The 19,804-nt window shown below is 42.3% G+C and overlaps 1 protein-coding gene across 21 annotated transcripts in view; it reads right to left on the reverse strand.

The window, feature by feature from the left end:
* DMD (dystrophin) overlaps window positions 1-19,804 on the reverse strand; it is a 2,667,987-nt gene that overhangs the window by 270,969 nt on the left and 2,377,214 nt on the right. The window lies entirely within an intron of this gene.

Genomic DNA, 19,804 nt, shown 5'->3' on the forward strand with positions numbered 1-19,804 from the left:
TGTGAGAGCAGAATATGCATGGGTGCACTGGGCAGACACATTTCTGGGGGAAGCTCCATTTCAAGCTTACTTCTTTTATAATAAATACTCAAGTTGGCCAGTTGGGGAGCTCTTGCCTGGAGGGTCCCATGGGCGGAGGAGCCTGGTAGGTTGCAGTCCATGGGGTCACTAAGAGTCGGACACGACTGAGTGACTTCACTTTCACTTTTCACTTTCATGCATTGGAGAGGGAAATGGCAACCCACTCCAGTGTTCTTGCCTGGAGAATCCCAGGGACGGCGGAGCCTGGTGGGCTGCTGTCTATGGGGTCGCACGGGGTTGCACAGAGTCGGACACGACTGAAGTGACTTAGCAGCAGCAGGTGATTTCTACCCTTTGTCAGGACCTAAACAAGTAGAGCCAGGAGAGCAGGAGAGGTGAACTTGGCAATCAATTATTCCCCAAGCATTTTCAAGTGCTGTTATATATACTGCGCTGTCTGGTCATCTTGTGGATGAGAGCAAAGATGGAGCGTGAGAAATCCCTGCTCTTCAGAACCTGTGTCTTGTGGGAAGAAGACTGCATAAGGGAGAAAGTAGAGAATTTACAAGTTCTAGGCTGTGGGTTACTGATCAGTCAGAACGTTATGGAATTCTAGAAGCGAGAAAGCAATGAGGCTGGAACAATGTGGGAGGTTTCTGGAAGCAGGTGACACAAAGCACTATGGACCGAGACCAGACCCAAAGTCTTTGTAGCTTAGCATCCCATGTCCACTGGGGTACACTTTTTGAACAGGCGTTTCTTATGCCATTAGTGACATGATCTTAATGAATTAGAGATCCCCAAGAGTTCAAATGGTATCACTTATGCTGTTGATTTTTTATTCTAATTGGTAAGCAACAATTCATCATTTTCCCTTCTTTTAAACATCTCACATTTGTTTGCAAAGAGCTTTAAAAATACAGTTATTAAAATGGTTTGTTTTGTCTTTTCCTCACTGTGTCATAATTGATTTTTTCATGGTTATATGAATATAGATGGTTGGATAGAAAAGCACTTAATGATTTTGTACTTAGAGAAAAACAGTGCATTTTATATGCATGAAGAGCTCGTATCACTATGTTCGTACTTGAAAATGATTTCACTGCACTGATAACAAACTTTCTTCTAGACTTTTCGAAAGTAATGTTAAACCTCATACGTGGGACTTTGAACATCGAGTCCTTGATCTAGGATTGAACACACGTTTCACATCTTGGAGAAAACTTCTTTTTTTCCGGTTAGCTGATCTTTTTATCCCTTCAGGCATTAACCAGTCTTTTTATTTTCTTAGCAGCAGTTCTAGAGAAAATTTCCCTGAAGGCTAAAGCATCTATTGGATAGTTCAAAATGTATAGTGCTAAAAGTTTGCTTTTGTTGTGTTATTTTTTTTAGCAGAAATCCCAGAAAGAGAAATACATTCTTGCACATGAAGGCATACTGCGGTCAATTTTCCCTGATTAAACCCTAAATTTGAACTTTCAGTACTATAATCTGAACTGACATTGAGATTCAACTTGGTAGTGTATAAAAAGAAAGAATATATCATAGTAAACTTCCAGACTAAACAAATCTATAGTCCAAGGATATTCAAATAGATCAGAAACAAATTAGTACTTTTGAAATAACACTTTCATAAGGCAATTTATATGCTAAATGGGGATGATTCTTATTTAGTTACCAAAGCAAAGTTCTGAAGGATGCTAAATACTAAATAGTATGTAAAATTAAGTCAAATTACTTTGTATTAAAAACAAGATTTTAAAAATCCAGGATTTAGCAATTTCACTAATCCAATCTAGTCCTTCGGTCCAAAAGTTAAATGAGTTGGACAGGATCTCAATATCAAGTATTGATAGATGCAAATAAGAACAAAAAAGTCCCTACTAAGTCCAGTGGTTAAGAATCTGTCTGCCAAAGCAGGGGACATAGGTTCGATCTCTGGTCCAGGAAGATTCCCGTATGCCACAGGACAACAAAGCCCATGTGCCTCAACTACTGAGCCCGTGTGCCTAGAGCCCATGTTCCAAGAGAAGCCACTGCAGTGAAAAGCTCGTGTACCGCAACAAAGTCGAGCCCCCCACTCACCCAACTAGAGAAAACCTGCGCACAGCACAGCCAAAAATAAATAAATAAAAAAAATAAGAAGGTATCAAAGATGAAAGGTTTTCATGGCCCCTCTCAATACCTATGTGCACAAAAGACATGTACCTTTATCTATGGAGGAAGGTTTCTCCACTTTGACACTACTAACCCTTTGCCTGAAAAGTTCTTTGTTGTTCTATCACGTGTGATAGAAGATGTCTAGAATCATCCTTGACCTCTATCCTGGGTAGGTATCCACTAGATGCCAGTAGCACTGCTTCTCCAGTTGTGGTAACCAAAAATGTCTTCAGACATTGCTGTGTACCCTGGTTGAGAAACACTGGTCTATACTGACATTCACTTCCTATTTCATGTACATGCCATGGTATGAATATTTGAAGTAAGACCTGAGTTCCATTCTACAACTCTTAACTAGTGAGGAAGGGAAAGTAACAGCCCCCAGTTGTATACAGACTAACCTCAGGTCCGCCCAATTCAGGACCCCCTCTAATTGGCAGTTTTTGCTCTGGAGCTCCCCAACAGGCTGGCCCAGGCTTCGTAAGAGCTGCATTGTGATCTCATGCCTCCCTCTGCCCAATTCTGCTTCAGCCCCTTTTTCGTCCCCAAAAATTTATCTTGGGGCATCGTTTCCTGGAGGGCCTAACCTGCAATATCACTCACTCACTCAATCAAATCATTCAATCAGAGCGTTTCATTCCCTTAGCTGAGATGGGCATACAACTGCATTTGGACCATGAAGTGTCAGACCCTTGCCTTATTTAAACTCCTGGGTGAGAGTAGCTCATTCTTTTCTGCTGGAGATGTTCAGGATGCTAAGAGGAGAGCAGGTGGGCCTGCAGCAGCATGCTGCTGCTGCTGCTAAGTTGCTTTAGTCGTGTCTGACTCTGTGCGACCCCATAGACGGCAGCCCACCAGGCTCCCCTATCCCTGGGATTCTCTAGGCAAGAACACTGAAGTGGGTTGCCATTTCCTTCTCCAATGCATGAAAGTGAAAGTGAAGTTGCTCAGTCGTGTCTGACTCTGAGCAACCCCATGGACTGCAGCCTACCAGGCTCCTCCATCCACGGGATTTTCCAGGCAAGAGTACTGGAGTGGGGTGCCATTGCCTTCTCTGCTGCGGCAGTATAGCTACCTGAAAATCTTCACTTTCATGACCACCCTTTTTTTTCCCCTTGACTAATCTAGGTTGAGCTTTCTGTCACAGCCAACAGTCCAACCTAACATACTTTATATATATCAAAGGGGGAACTACAGAAATGTTCAAAAATTAACACTGAGCCTAGAAAATGTTTTAAATGAACCTATCACAGTGACTATTAAGAGCTAAGTATACAAGTGAAAGGAAGGGGGCTTCCCTGGTGGCTCAGATGGTAAAGAATCCTCTTGCAATGCAGAAGACCCAGGTTTGATCCCTGGGTCAGGAAGATCCCCTGGAGAAGGGAATGGCAACCCACTCCAGTATTCTTGCCTGGAGAATTTCATGGACCCCATGGCTACACTTCATGGGGTCGCAAAGAGTCAGACATGGCTGAGGGGCTTCCTTGGTAGCTCAGACCATGAAGAATTTGCCTGTAAAGCAGGAGCCTGGTGGGCTATAGTCCATGGGGTCACAAAAAGTCAGACATGACTTAGTGACTAACACTTTCACTTTCACATACAAACTGTCAAGAATTACAAAGCGTTCCACCATCTTAAATCTCAAGATACTTCGTGATGAAGTGGGAGAGGGCAGAATGATACCCTTTGTAGTGTAATGATTTTATCAACTGCTGCATTGATTCTTGAAAGATTTTCTCCAGTCTCATCATGGAGAAATAATGGCTATAGACTACTAGATCATAGCTGCCACAAGGTGGTCAGTACACATTAGCTTCTGTTTCCTATAATGAGGCTTTAAGCAAACTTGAGTGGACTCCTAACCAGCACCCTGCCCTTCCTATTTTCCATTCTTTCCTCCTGCTATTAGGAAAAGAGAATATATTCATGAGTATAATACTTGATTTGAACCAATATTTCAGGTCTAAGAATATTTCAATCATGTGTGTGCATGTAAGACTGTGAAGTATGCCTATTTCAGTCTCTCTTTTTTTTTAATAGAAAGATCTGTTTGAAAATGGAAAGCCACATTTTTCCACTTGAAATGCTTGAAAAGCTTCATTTGTGAAAAGCAGCATTGACCAGAGCTGCTGGGGACCATTAGTGGGAGCCTGAGCTTCAAAGGAGTTTCTGTTAGGAAAAGGTATTTGGACATTTTAGCTAAGCTGCTGACCACCTGCGGTTTGGTCATTTAACAGGATGTTAGTTTTCAGTTATTTTACATTCCACTTATAAGTGAGATCATATAGCACTTGTCTTTCTCTGTCTGACTCATATCACTTTTAGTGTACTATCCTCAAGGTCCATCCACGGTGTTGCAAATGGCAGAATTTCCTTCTTCCTCATGGCTGAATAGTATTCCATAAAAAGGTGGAGGAATGGGAGGGATGTTGTTTAAGGGTGTTGGTGTTAGTTGCTCAGTCATGTCTGATTCTTTGTGACCCCATGGACTGTAGCCTGCCAGGCTCCTCTGTCCATGGGATTTCCCAGGCAAGAATACTGGAGTGGGTTGCCATTTCCTCCTCCAGGGGGAATATTCAATGGTATATCCTTGCAAATAAGCCCTGGAGGTCTACTACATAGGAAAGTGATTACAGACAATAAAACTGTATTATAAACAATCAACTTGCTAAAAGACTGTGTTTTAATAGTTCTCAAACTCGGAAGAAATAATACTTACATGATATTATAGAGGTATTAGCTAACACTACTATGGCAATCACATTGCAACATAAATGAATCCAAGCAATATGCTGTGCACTTTCAACTTAATGTTGTATGCCAAATAGAATTCAATTAAAAAAGAACAAAAGGGTTAGTTGTTGACAGACTGACCGACTAGGTACCCTTTATGCCTTAACAAAATTCGTTTAAGAGATTTGTATTGTGGGCTCCCTATTAAAATAAAGGCTCTGTTTAAGAGAGGTATCTTTTTTTTTTTCTTGAAATGTAGTTGACATACAGTATTATGTTAATTTCAGGTGTACTACATAATGGATTTCACACATACATTATGAAATGATCATCATGATACAACTAGCAACAATCTGTCCCCATACAAAATTATTACAATATTATTGAGCACATTGCTTTAGGCTGTAGATTACACTCCCGTGACTTATTTTATAACTGGAGGTTTGTACCTCTTAATACCCTTTACTTATTTCACCTAACCTGACACCTCTTTAACCTCTGACAAATACTCATTTCTTCTCTGCACCTATGAGTCTGTTTACATCTTATTTGCTTTGCTTTCAGTTTTTTAGATTCCAAATATAAGTGAGATCATATGATATTTATCTTCCTCTGACTTGTGTTTCTTAGCCTGATACCCTCTAGAACCATATCCAAATTGTCACAAATGACAAGATTTCTTTTTCCCTTGTGCCTGAGTAATATTTCATTGTGTATGTATATACCGCATCTTTAACCACTCGTCTGTAGATGGACACTTAGGTTGCTTTCATATCTTGGCTACCGTGAATAATGCTACAATAAACATTGGGGTGCATGTGTCTTTTTGAATAGGTGTTTTTGTTTCCTTTGGGTAAATACCCAGAAGTGGAACTGCTGGATGGTAGTTCTACTTTTAATTTTTTGAGGAACCGATATACTGTTTTTCATAGTGGAGGTTCCTTACATTTTCTAACATCATTTGCGTCAGCAGTCTACCACAACATCAAAATATTCCTCACCTCTTGGCTGGGGGGGTTGTTGTCTTGGTCAGCTCTTCTGTGGTGCTGGAGATGGCAGTGACAGAGCGGGGTGAATGAGACCACCCATATTACTTGATTGTCTGAATCAATTAAAGAAGAACTGATGTCCATTTTCTCTCAGATTGGGAGGGTCCAGGAAAACAAATAAGCCACGCAACAGAAAAGTTACCCGGCTGCACAGGGAGTTGCTATTATCACGCAGTTGCCCAACCGTTTACATTTTAAACTCTTTTCCAGTCACTAGTTACTGGCAGGCACACCGCTGAAAGAAGCAGACAACTCTAAGCCGGGGATTGAACAAAGAAAGATTCCTGGAAGTGACTCTCTTTCTTCCCCCAAATGCCTATGACCAAAAGGCTGTCTGAATATGATTTTAATTGCCAAAGGACCGAGTCACGGGCTCCTTGGGTTTCTTTAGATGATAATCATATTACTTAGAGAGCTGGCACGGGTCCTGGGTTTCTCAGGCTATGCACCGCTGGTAACCAAACTGCAGGCGCAGGAACACAACGATCTGAGGGAGAAGAATGGTGTCTCTGAGACCCTGGAATGCGGCTTTGAACCACCGAAGAACTTACTGGAAGCGGATTAGGAGGACACTGCTAGGCAAAAGGCCATTCTGTTGTTCTTAAGACTTCCCCACCACCTCAAAAAAAAAAAAAAAAGAAAAAAAAAAAAGGTGGCAGGAGGTCGGGGGCGGTGTTGTGGAAAGTAGAAGGGAGGGAGCTGGTAGATGTGAAAGGATCAAAAATTTGGGTCTTTGTCTTGGTAAAGGCGATGCAATTCAGATTACTGCCCACTCCTTCCTCTTAGGAGCTTTCCACCTGCACTGTAAATGTTTGCCTTTAATCTGTGTCATAATCACTGCATTTCCCCTTCAGTGTCCTTTTGTATTCTTTTTAACGCTATAGTCTATTCCTATCTTTCATGGTTGCTTTATCGTCTATTCTAAGCCATTTTTCAATCCTCTGTTACTGCTTTATTTAATGTTTCCCTTCTGTTACAGCATAACTGCCTCTTTTGCCATCTACCTTTCTAAATTAGGGGGTCTTTCTTTCTTTTCTGTGCAGCACCCTCTCTTCAGCATGATGTCTTCACTTTTCTCTATTGTAGTCTCTTTTGTGATTGGCCAATAGCAAAGCAAAACTTACTAGAATCCAATTCTAAAAGCACTTTAGAAGGATGGAATCTTATCATTTACTCCCTGAATCACTATCATCAGTCTAGTTGGTGCAGAATGGCATTCCATTTGGGGCCTCATTGGATAAGTATGAGTTCAGCCTGGCGGTCATAAAATAACTGGGGGGAAAATTTGCTCCTTGCCTCCCTTACAGTTGAGAAGTTTGTGACTGACCTTGATTCTTTACTTTGAATGATGCCCTGTGGGAAAATAACCATTTTTTTTTCATTGACATTGTACAGTGCCTCAGATTTTCCCAGGCCTTTCATGAAGAACAGTACAATTTCATTTTCATTTTTGAGATTATGCAATTTAATTTTGGAAAATTAAACTACACGTCCAAGGGAAGATTCAATACTTCTGGAGAACCTAGCATTTTCTGTCCTCCAGAAGATGAATCTTAGAACTTGTTTTAATGACTGTCCCTGGAACACTGAGTTGTACGTACTGAGAATGTTTCCATGTTCCTGCTGACAGGCCACTTACTACTATTCACTGATGTGGGTCTGATGAATTCTGACAATCAACAATAATAATTGTATAAACATTAACGTGTACTGACTGCTTGCTTCATCCCAGGCGCTGCACAAAGTGCTTTTTAATGATTATTTCTTTTGATCTTCCCAATAATCCCATGAGTTAAGAATACAAATGCTCTGGCATATCAGAATTATTCACACTTGATGGCTGATTTAATATAAATATTTTAAACTGTCTAGTAAGCTCCTAGAGCACTTATTGTACTTATTCTTCATCCACTCCTATGACACCTTGCTTTGAATTCTTGTATTATTTTCATGTACATAATATATATTTTTAAAGTCTTCTATTGATACTTAGAAGGAAGACTGACATTGCTGATTCCTCTTTGGGGTTTGTAGCAAACACTGTTTGCTACACGAGTTTACACTGTATCTTCTGATCCCACTACTGATCCCACTGTAATCAACAATGGAGAGTTTCATGCAAACTCAACCTCATCTTGTGTAGCTAGCATCCCACCCCCAAATTGAGCTCTGAGTCTTCCCATTTTCTGCCCCAGGGTATTTTTTCCAGTGCTGTGGGTGCTTGCTCCTCGGTGGGCAAGCATAGTCACAGGAGAATTAACACTTTGGCAGCAGCCCTCAGCCCATTGGAGATAGCAGCAGGTAGACATGTGCTCTGGCTCTCTGCATTTCAGGTTCCAGATATTTACATGCAGATGTATTTTATTCTGTACACTTCCCATGAGTCCCAGAGAATGGGTTATTTTTCTTTGTTGTTATTTTTCTGGCTCTTTTATTCCTGCTTCTTAGAATCATATCCTAAATAAAGTTCCTGGACTGCAGCCCTCATCTCAATTCTGTGATGCTGTAACCCTAAGACACAGGGTGTTGGGACGGGCTTTGCTCCCACTAAACATGGAAACTTAGAGAAAGTAGGTGCGAACATTATTAAAAAGGGGACCTATGATGTTGCCAGTGGGAGGTTGATTTCATCCAAAATTTAAGACTCCGTAAGTCAACCTAATACTATGGTAAGTCAGGCACTGTGTTAGGCACTGTGGCAGAAGCTTGGAGGTTCAATACAGAGTTTGGTGAAAAGGTTTATGAAACTTTTGCCTTAGGGCAGCAGGAAACTGCATTTTAGGAAGATTGTTATAGCTGCATTGTGGAGAATGGACTAGAAAGCAAGAATAAAATTAGGGAGAAAAATTAGGATGCTGTGCTGTATTTGAGGCAAAAAGTGCTGGAGACAGGGGAGATCTAAAGAAAGGAATGAATTTGAGAGATGGTGTGTGCACAGAGTTGACAAAATGTAGATGGACAGTTAAGGGTGGATTCTAGGATGATGACTTGAGCTACTGAGTGTATGGCTTGGGCCATTGGGTGGAGGGTGGTATTAACTAGAATAGTGAATCAGGAAGAGGAAAATGTTCAGGATGGGTAAGGAGGTGGGGAGAACAATGATGAGCTGTGTTTGGCATGTGCTAAGTCTGAGGTGTCAGTGGGACTTTCAGGTTGTGCTGTCCAGAGGCATGGAAAGAGGCTTGCTCTGAAGTCAATGAGAGACAAGTTTGACCTCACCTGAAAACTTAAGTCAGCCTTTTCAACAAATCCTGCTAGAGCAACTGGACATCCATATGCCAAAAATGAGCCTAAGACTATACTTAATACATTTTATAAAAATTAACTAAAATGCATTAGACTTAAACACAAAAAAAACAGGGAAATATCTTTGGGATCTAGGTCTCAGCAAAGAGTTCTCAGACTTGACACCAAAAGCATGATCCATGAAAGGAAAATGATGAATTCACCCTCACCGAAATTAAAAAACTTTCTCTCCACGAAAGACCCATTTTTAACAGGATGAGAAAAAGAAGGAGAATATAATTTCAAACCATGTACATGATAAAGGACTATTACCTAACATATATGCAACTCTCAAAACTCAACTGTAAAAGAAAAACCATTCAAATTAGAAAAGACATGCACAGACATTTTGCTGAAGAGGACATTTAGATAGCAAATAAGTTCATGAAAAGTTATTCAACATCATTAGCCATTGCTGGTGCTGCTGCTAAGTCGTTTCAGTCGTGTCTGACTCTGTGCGACCCCATAGACGGCAGCCCACCAGGCTCCCCCATCCCTGGGATTCTCCAGGCAAGAACACTGGAGTGGGTTGCCATTTCCTTCTCCAATGCATGAACGTGAAAAGTGAAAGTGAAGTCGCTCAATCGTGTCCAACTCCTAGTGACCCCATGGACTGCAGGCCACCAGGCTCCTCCGTCCATGGGATTTGCCAGGCAAGAGTACTGGAGTGGGGTCCATTGCCTTCTCCACATTAGCCACTAGGAAGATGCAAATTAAAACTGCAATGAGGTATTCCCATATATATCAGGATGGCTAAAATAGTGGCAACACCAAATGTTGGCATGGATGCAGAGACACTTGATCAATTCATACATTGCTGGTTGAATGTAAAATAGTATGGCTACTTTGAAAAAGCCACTTATGTTCACATAAAATCTGTACACGAATGTTAACTTTATTCATAATACTCCAAAACTAAAAATATCCCAGATGTCTTCCAAGAGGTGAATGGTTAAACAAGCCAGGGCACATCCAAATTATAGAATACTACTCAGCAATACAAAGGAATTAACTATTGCTACAGTGTGACAACTTGGGGGAATCTCTAGGGAATTACATTGAGTGAAAATGTAATTTTTGCATCAATCCCAAAAGGTGACATTCAGCATGATTCCATTTACATGACATTTTTTAAATGCAAAATTACTGAAATGGAGAACAGAAGTGGGCAGGCGAGTGCAGCTATGCAAGGACAAAAGGAGGAATTCTTCTCATGGTGGAAATGTTCTGTACAGTGATTGTATTGATGTCGATATCCTGGTTGTGGCCTTGAACTAGAATTTTATCAGATGGACCATTGGGAGAAACTGGGTAAAAGGTACATGGAATCTCTCTGTGTTATTTCTTATAACACCCTGGGAATCTACAATGATCTCCAAATGAGAAGTTTAGTTTAAGAACGTGTTGATGTCTGGGTAGCTCTCAGGAATATGACAGAATTTTCACAGGATTAGATACTATGAATATACATTATTAGGTTCTGTAACTATCTCTTCAAGAATCTACGAGCTTAGATTTACTTTTTAAGCTATCTATCATTACTTTTCATAGTAAAATTCAGGAAATTGGCAACCAGGGGAAAAAAGAACTAAGAATTATTTTTAATTAAAAAAACACACAGTTCTTAAGGAATGTATAGGCCAGTTGGAGAAAGAGGCATGGCTATGCAAAACTGAGGATGTGTGGTGGAAGGCTAGGGCCATGGTTTCTACGGTAAAGTTTGTAAAGTTTTACAAATCTCTACCTGTTTATACGGTAAAGTCTGCAATCACATGTGGATTGAGGGCATCCTTCCAGCACAGAGCAAAGAGCAGGAGAAAGTGCCCAGAAGCAGCAGGTGTCAAGGTTGGGAGTCTTGCCTCCTGAAGGGGAGAGCATGTGGTTGGCTCTGGCACAGAGGGAGATTGGAAGGGCCCTGAAAATAAAGGGATCTGGACCCAATCCTGAGAACAGTAGTTGACTCAAATTTTTGACACATGATGATTGAGAGCTCAGGCTCTGGAGTTGGCATGCCTGTTTTGACTATGCCACTTCCCAGCTGAGGGCCACTGAGAAAGGCACTTAAACTCTTGAAATCTCAGTTTGTGCATCTAAAAATGAGTACTCTTGAGAGGTACCTCAAAAAGCGACTGCTAAGATGAATCAAGCTAATGCATATCAAGCTTTTAGCACAGCGTCTGCCTAAGAGCCCCACTCGGCAGATACACTCATTATATATGAGTATGAGTGTGACACCAGTGGTGATGGTCCTGTGGTCTCCCTCTGAAGGCTATGAAGGTTGGGAGCAGAGACTATGCCGTATCTGTGACCATCCGACTCCCAAGGCACTGCTGGCACAGAGTAGGAGCCTGGCTCAACGAAATTGGGAAAAGTCATGTTCTTGAAAGAGTAATCTGATAGCAGCAGACTAATCAGATGCAGGAAGGAGAGGCCTCGGGCATGGAACTCGGTGAGACAGTGAAGACCATGATAGAGCTTCACTCCTCAGGACAAGAAGCTGGAGAAGAGGTTGGTGTCACTGAGAGTTGTAAGGAACAGGTAACTAGTGGAAGATGCAACGAGGGATGCAGTTTCTGGACTCTGATTCCATCTTAACCACAAGTAGATTCCAAGTTTACTTTAGTGTGGACACCAGATCTCTTTTGAAGACAGTGTTTATGGTAGTAGAAAGAGCATGGGTTTTGAAGTCAGATAAACACTGCTCATGAGACTTCCCAGGTGGTCCAGTGGTTGAAACTCCATGCTCCCAATGCAGGGGGCTCAGGTTCGATCCCTGGTCATGGAACTAGACCCCACGTGCTGCAACTGAGACTTTGCATGTCACAACTAAAGATCCTGTGTGCCGCAACTAAAACATCCTGCATGTCGCAACTGAGACCCAGGGCAGCTAAATAAATATTTTTAAAAAGCCCACTACTCTGCCCCTTGTGTCATTCACGTGACCTTCAGAAATGTAAGGATTCGTTCCTTCCGCATCTGTAGCAGTTGCTGTGGCACGCTACACTGAACCTTCTCTTCAGGGTTTTGCAAACAGTCACTGCCCTCAAGGAAGTGCCACATACAAGGTTCCATCCTCTCACGGAGGTGGGGAGGTGTAGGGCCAACCGGTGGTTGAAGCCAGGATTCAAAGGCTCTACCCAAATGGCTCACTGGGGACAACTCTGAAAGGCCAAACCAAGGAGAGAGCTTCTTCAGGGCTCCCCCTGCCACCGCCACCTTCACTACCATCTTATGGATCTTCTTTCCCCTCTCTCTAACCCTGCGCCCTTTCACTTTTTTAGATAAATCCTGCGAGTACTTCACAGTGCCACAGTAATCCTTCTGCAAGTGATGCTCCTACTGCTTCTGACTCAGCTTCCCAGTCCTGGCGTGGAGAGTGGCCTTTACTTCTGATCTGTAAAGTGGAAAACGCCACAGCAGCCATAAACAGTTGTGGTGAGAATGGAATGATGTCATGCACTTGTACAAAACTGGGTGCTACAAATGATGGCTGGGGACTTCCCTGGTGGTCCAGTGGTTAATAATTCGCCTTCCAGTGTAGGCGACGTGAGTTCAATCCCTGGTTGGGGAACTAAGATCCCATATGCTGTGGGGGCAACTAAGCCCACATGCCACAACCAGAGCCTGCGTGCTCTAGAGCGTGTGCTCTGCAGCAAAAGCCCTACAACTCTGCACACTATCCTAGAGAGGTCCCCACATGTTGCACTTAGAGAGAAGCCCTCTCCCCACAAGAAGAGCCAGTGCTGCTGGAAAAAAAAAAAAAACAAGAAGAAACGATGACAGCCAATGGATGAACCTTGAAGACATTATGGCAGGTCGAAGGAGTTGGTCACAGAAGGGAAAAACTGTAGGATTCCACTTAAATGAGGTACCTAGGGTGGTCAAACTCACAGAGACAGAAAACAGATTGGTGACCGTCAGGGGCTGGGGGAGGTGGAAAAGGGCAATTGTGTAGTGGGTGTAACTTTTCAGTTTTGCAGCATGAAAAAGTTCTGAAGATTCGTTGTGTAACTGTGTGAATATATTTAACACCACTGAACTGCAGACTTAAAATCGCTCATTATGATGGTGAACTTTATGTCATTTTTTTTAAACCACAATTTTTAAAAAGAGAAACGATGGCTACCATATCATCAGTTATATTTAACTGACTTTAACCCACAAGTGGGTTCCTTTTCTGGCTTCCCCTCCATCTGCTGATAGGCTTGGGACCTACAATTCCAAACGTGATAAAAGCTCCCAGCCCCAGCTGGTGCCCCGGAACTCATGTCTCCATACTGTTATCTTTTCCACCAATGGCTCTAATCTCTACACATCTCTTTAGACTCTCGATTTTCTACTGCTCTGAGATCACCCTGAGATAGGCTCTAAAGAACTCTATCATATTCACCAGCACTGTCAAAGCTCCTTTCCAAACAAAACACAGTCTCTCCAAAGTCATCACCAGAACCTTTTGAAAAGCACATCAAATTGCATCATGATTTAAAAGAAATTACACTGTGTCACTGCCAGGTTGCTGAAAGGAGGCAACTGAGATCAGGAGTATGATGAAGTTGACAGATTTAATGATGTGGTTAGAAATCCTGATGGATTCTGACGCAGATTCTCTGCTTGGGGGTGAGTGTGATCACGATTTGTACAGAGAACAGAGTCAAGGTCAGAAATGACCGTGGAGAGGCCCTTAAGCTCAAGTAGAGGGTTCTAAAGCAGCTGGGGAGTTTGTGCTACTCAAAAGTTCAAACCAGTCAGCAGGACACAAGAATACACCAGGTCAGGGTCTGGGCAGGGGTAATTCAGAAATTACCCAGAAATTCATAACTAGCCAGAATGGAGAGCAAATGCCTGAGTGCAGGTTGGAATGCAGGATGAAGTGGCCGCATGAGGAAATTGACATGAGAGCAGGTGGTGAGGGCTGCCACTGCCCCATTCAGAACCAAAGAGGGTGGGGCCTGGGGCTGATCCCAAGCCCATGGTGATCTCTGCTGCCCTAGTTTTAAGCAGCTCTCAGGCTGGGGGTAGATCAAGGCCAACAACGCTGGGCTTTTCCCCAGAGTCACGCAGGGTTCTGCAGGTTTTAATGATTACAGTAGAGAGCTCCATCCCCTGGAAAGCCCTTGAGGTTCTAACTCAGCAAAATGCATTGAATTTGACAGGTCAGCATTTGCCATCTCTGATGCCTATGCATGGGCAAAACACACTGTCCTGTTTGCAGAGAGTATATACATGGGGTGAGGGCTTGCCCTACTTGCTGTGTAAAAAAAAAAAAAAAATTATATTTTAAGTGAAAACATACTTAAGAGTCTGGTACTAAATGTCTACTTTCTACTTGTCTGCGATTTTGAGACCTGTACTCTGTTTTAAACAAAGACTTGGCAGTCATAGTAGGGTTGCAGGGGTACCGAATGCCTCCCCGTATCTGAAGGGCTGTCTTTGCCTAGAGAGTTTGCATTTTACAGAGTGTAGCTCCCAAAGCACACATACAGACAAAAAGGCAGAAGTTATGGGGAGATCAATTTCAGCTCAATGCAAGAGATAACAACCTAATGATTAGGGCGTTTGCAAGTGAATAGGTTGCCTGGCAAAGTAAGAAGGTCTCCATCATTTTACCTTTGAAGGCCAAAGCAAAGGCTTTTCTAGCAGAGATGTTGCTTGTAGACAGACTCTTGTATTGAGAAAGGAATTAGGCTAGATCTTGATGGCCCATTTCAACCTAAGATTCAATTACTCAAACTTGTTTAAATGTCATTAATACTAGCTTTAATGGGTTAACTATCGAGCGACAGCCTAATCATATGGTTAAGATCACAAGCTCTGAAACTAGACTAGCTAGGTTTGAATCTTGGTTGCTTACTAGCTGTGTGACCTTGAGCAAACTACTTTATCTTACTATCCTTCCTTTTGTCTTCTTATTTGTAAACTGGGAATTATAACAGTAGCTACTTAACTACAGGATTACTGAAACAGATTGGTGAATGTATGTAAAGTGTGTAGATGTATGTAGTACTTGGTATGTAGTACTTAATACAACTACTACTGCTGCTGCTTTGGGTTCCCAGGTATCAATTCTAGCCTCCTGGTTGTGATTTTTGTACTCTGATGACCAGAGAAGAGAACAGGGATTTATGGACTAGAAATTCATGAAGTACTCATTATTATGGGCTTCCATGGTGGCTCGTGGTAAAGAATCTGCTTTCAATGTACAAGATATGGGTTGGATCCCTGGGTTGGGAAGATCCCCTGGAGAGGGGAACGGCAACCCACTCCAGTGTTGCTTGGAGAATCCCATGGACAGGGGATCCTGGCGGGCTGCAGCCCATGTGGTTGCAAAAGAGTTGGACATGACTTAGCGACTAAACAACTCATTATTATCAATTCATGAAAAATTGTAAAATGCAGGTTCCTTTACCACATGCAGATTGCTGTTTTTCAAGGAAGGAAATGACAACTGTGTAATGAGTCTAAACTGATTCTAAGTGTGCTTAGCTCCTGGTGAGGTACCATCAAAGCAGAGACATGGATGATTCTGCCTGGTGATGCTTAGCATCTGGTCTCCTGTGTAACTGAAACCAAGGACTGTTGACCTTTTCAGTTCATAATCTGGAAAGTTCTGCCCTCTGGTCAAAGGAATGGGCATGTTTTACCATCCACTACAGAGAAGATCCTGTTGCTGAAAAACAATGTTCAACAGCACTTTAACTCAGAGCTGAGAAACCCTTGACCTAATGATTATGGGTCCACTTTTGTGATCTACCTGTAAAGAAAAGTGAACATCCTTTCAACAGTCTTCATACAATCGAATATCTGTTTCAGACAAAAATGAAAAACAGAAACATGGAGGACTTCAAATAATTCTCCAGAAGTCTGTTGTTAAAATGGCAAACTTCAAAAATCCCTGAAGAATACTCAGGTCTCAACGAGAACAAAAAACAGCTGTTTAAATGTAAAGCTTTCCCAGAACTTCCCTTTTCTCCTTAAAATTCTTACCCGAAAGCTCATAAGGTTTAGTGTACAGGTTGTTGGAAGCACAAACAAATCTACCTCAAGAGAGTTAATTCACCTCAGGACCAATTTCTCCTCTGTTCAAATATCTTCTATCCATTGAGAAGCCCTGTGTGTATAATACACAGAGCCATTTGAACAGCAGAAAGGAGGAACAGCCAGGGAGTTATCATCAGTCATTTATATCTGCACTGTTAACAACCAAATCAATAATGTCAGTGCCATGAAGAGCACCTTCACATTCTAGTTAGGATGTCCGCGGATGTCATATTAGAAAGGCGAGAAGCTTTGGAAAAGAACTGTGTTTCAGGAAATGTTTGAGGCTTAAATATCCACAGGGGTCTGCAACCATCACTGTTCATAAACATGGATATATTTATGGATTTAATTTGGATTGACTTATGAAGGTATTTGTATTTGGGGCTTCCCAGGTGGTACTAGTAGTAAAGAACCTGCCTGCCAATGCAGGAGACATAAAGGATGTGAGTTTGATCCTTGGGTCGGGAAGATCCCCTGGAGAAGGGTGTGGCAACCCACTCCAATATTCTTGCCTGGAGATATTCCATGGATAGAGGAGCCTGGTGGGCTACAGTCCATGGGGTCGCAAAGACTCAGACACGACTGAAGCAACTTAGCATAGCATATGAAGGTATTTATTGTTGCTTTTCATATTAAGAGGTGGTGATGCTTGGGGATGGTTTTTCTATGTGTAAGGCTGAAATATGATGATATTTACAGGTTTTTTGGGGAAGGGGGGAGGAAATGCCTTTGCATCCTCTGGGTTCTGTGCTATTGTAATCATAGCAGCTTTAATGCTTTTTTTAAATAGAAGATTAACAAAAACATTTTTATTTATTTTTTGCTATGCAGGTTTTTCTCCAGTTGCAGAGCACGGGCTTCTCACTGCAGTGGCTTCTTTTGTTGTGGAGCACGGGGTCAGGGTGTGTGGGCTTCAGTAGTTGGAGCATGTGGGCTCAGTAGTTGTGGCTCCCGGGCTTAGTTGCTCCACAGTATGTGAGATCTTCTGGGATCAGGGACTGAACCTGTGTCTCTTGCGCTGGCAGGCAGATTCTTTACCACTGAGCCCCCAAGGAAGCTAGTTAATGTTTTCCTTCATTTAATTTCTTTATATGAAACAGAGTTCTACCCCTGATAGTCATAAGTTCTCTGATAACAGGAATCTAATCCACCTCTGTATTTCCAGAACTTAACAACAGTGCTGGCACATAACAGATGCTCAATACTGTTTACTAAATAACTGACTGGATGATGAATCAACGAATGTTTTGTTAGGCTCCTGCTCTATCTGATCTGAAAAACCAATCTGTCGTTGGTTCCAGTCTATAGAGTAGTCATGGTGTTGCCATGGCTTCCGGCTGCCTTTAGTTCTGCAGCTTTGGGGGTAAGCTTCGTCTTAGATACATAGATGCAAGTGTGTCTGAGCTGCTTCCTTAAGATATTTTTTGGGTCAGATTCACTTATGGTTGACATCTCATCTCGCCGAACACCATCACCTTGGGATTCTTTTTCTTCTCTGCATGATGTCAGAGCCAGCAGGTTATGGAGTTGAGCACACTGATTAGGACTAGCAGACTTGGGGGCTCCCTGGGGGCAGCATTACCAGTGACACAGAGTCCTTGGCTGACTTCATGAAGTACATTCGTGGATATGATGTTTACACATCCAGCTGTAACACCCATAGCAAGTTCATCTATATTCTGCAGAAAGCTAAAAACACCCATTGTTCCATCAATATTTGGCATGGCCTGAAATCCACAGCCACGCTTCCAGTTTTGCAATAACATGTGGACCTTAAAAAGTAGCACAGTTTCAAGAGGAGGTTCAGGAGAGGTGAATTCTTACCCAGATTAACTAGCTGTGTCACCTTGGCCAAATCTTAGCCTCTTTGGACCTGTACAGTTTGAGGGTGCTAGACTCGATGATCTCACGACATCTAACTTCATTCTTTGCAATGTTATATAATCAGCTTAGTCCTGCCCCAGAGACTGTAAGTGCAGTCTGCAACAAGACACGTCATGAACATTCAGGCCTCTCTCTGTCCCTTCTTTCATGTCTCTGTTCAAATGTCACCTCCTCAGAGGAACTTTCTCTGATCATTTTATTATGACAATCTCTTTTATATACGGCTCTCTAGTTTCTTTCCCACTTTATCTTTCTTCATCACATTATCACTTTCCAAAACTGTGTTACATCCTAATTGTACACTTGTTCATCTTCAGTCTTCCCAATTAAAATGCAAGCTCCCACGAGGGCAGGGGGTTTTGTCTCATTTGCCACGTTATTCTTAGCACCTAAAACAGTGCCTGGCATACTACAGGTTCTCAATAAATATTAACTGAATGACTAAATGAATCCTTGAACTCCTAGATAAAAAGTCTTTAGGGTTTCTTTGGAGTAATATGGTTTAACACACTGTCTTAGTCCATTTGGGCTGCTCTAACAAAATATCACGAAAAGGGTGGCTTTTAAATGGTCTAATTTATTTCTCACAATTCTGGAAGCTGGGACATCCAAGATCAAGGTGCTGGCAAATTCAGGCCCGGTGAGGGCATGCCTGTTGGTTCATAGATGGTCATCTTCCTGCTATAGCTTCACTTGGCATAAGGTGCTGAGGGAATTCTCTTAGGTCTCTTTTACTTTGTTTAAATTTATTTAGTTTTTGGCTGTGCTGGGTCTTTGTTGCTGCATGGGCTTCTCCCTAATTGCAGCACGAGAGTTCAGTAATTGTGGCTCCTGGGCTCTAGAGCACAAACTCAACAGTTGTGGCACCTGGGCTTAGCTGCTCCAAGTCATGTGGGATTTTCCTGTACCAGGGATCGAACCTATGTCTCCTGCATTGGCAGGAGGATTCTTCACCACTGAGCTACCAGGGAAGCCCAGGGGGCCTCTTTTATAAGGTCACTAAACCCAGGCATGAGGGCTCCACCCTCATGACTTAGTGTTAGTTAGTTAGTATTAGTTGCTCAGTTGTGCCTGACTCTTTTCGACCCCATGGACTGCAGTCCACCAGGCTCCTTTGTCCATAAGATTTTCCAGGCAAGGATACTGCGGTGGGTTGCCATTTCCTTCTCCAGGGGATCTTCCCAACCCAGGGATCGAACCCGGGTCCCCTGCACTGCAGGGAGATACTTTACCGACTGACCTCCCAAATGCCATCACATTGGGGGTTAGAATTTCACCATATAAATTTTGGAGGGACACAAACATTCAATTTATAGCACACGCCAACCTGAAAACCACAGAATCATTTGATCATTAAGCTAAGAGGATCATTGAGGTGACCTAGCCCAGTCTCTCATTTTGAAGACAGGAAAACTGAAAGCCAGAATGGTTGAGTAACTTGCCCAGTGCCACTGAGCTAAGTGTTGGTAGAAGAACCCAGATAGCTTTACTCCCATCCCACTCCTGTATCCAGTACTTCTAGGGGTTAAAACAACAAACTGTATATTTCCTGAGATATTTATTAATTACAAAGGGGAAAACCAATAACTTCCCCATGAAGAAAACCCATAGAAACTATGTTATCCAAGTAAGCA

The sequence above is a fragment of the Bos grunniens genome, chromosome X, assembly GCF_055505025.1.
Source record: "Bos grunniens cultivar Pamir isolate PY7600 chromosome X, Bosgru_T2T1.0, whole genome shotgun sequence".
In the NCBI taxonomy this organism is placed as follows: domain Eukaryota; kingdom Metazoa; phylum Chordata; class Mammalia; order Artiodactyla; family Bovidae; genus Bos; species Bos grunniens.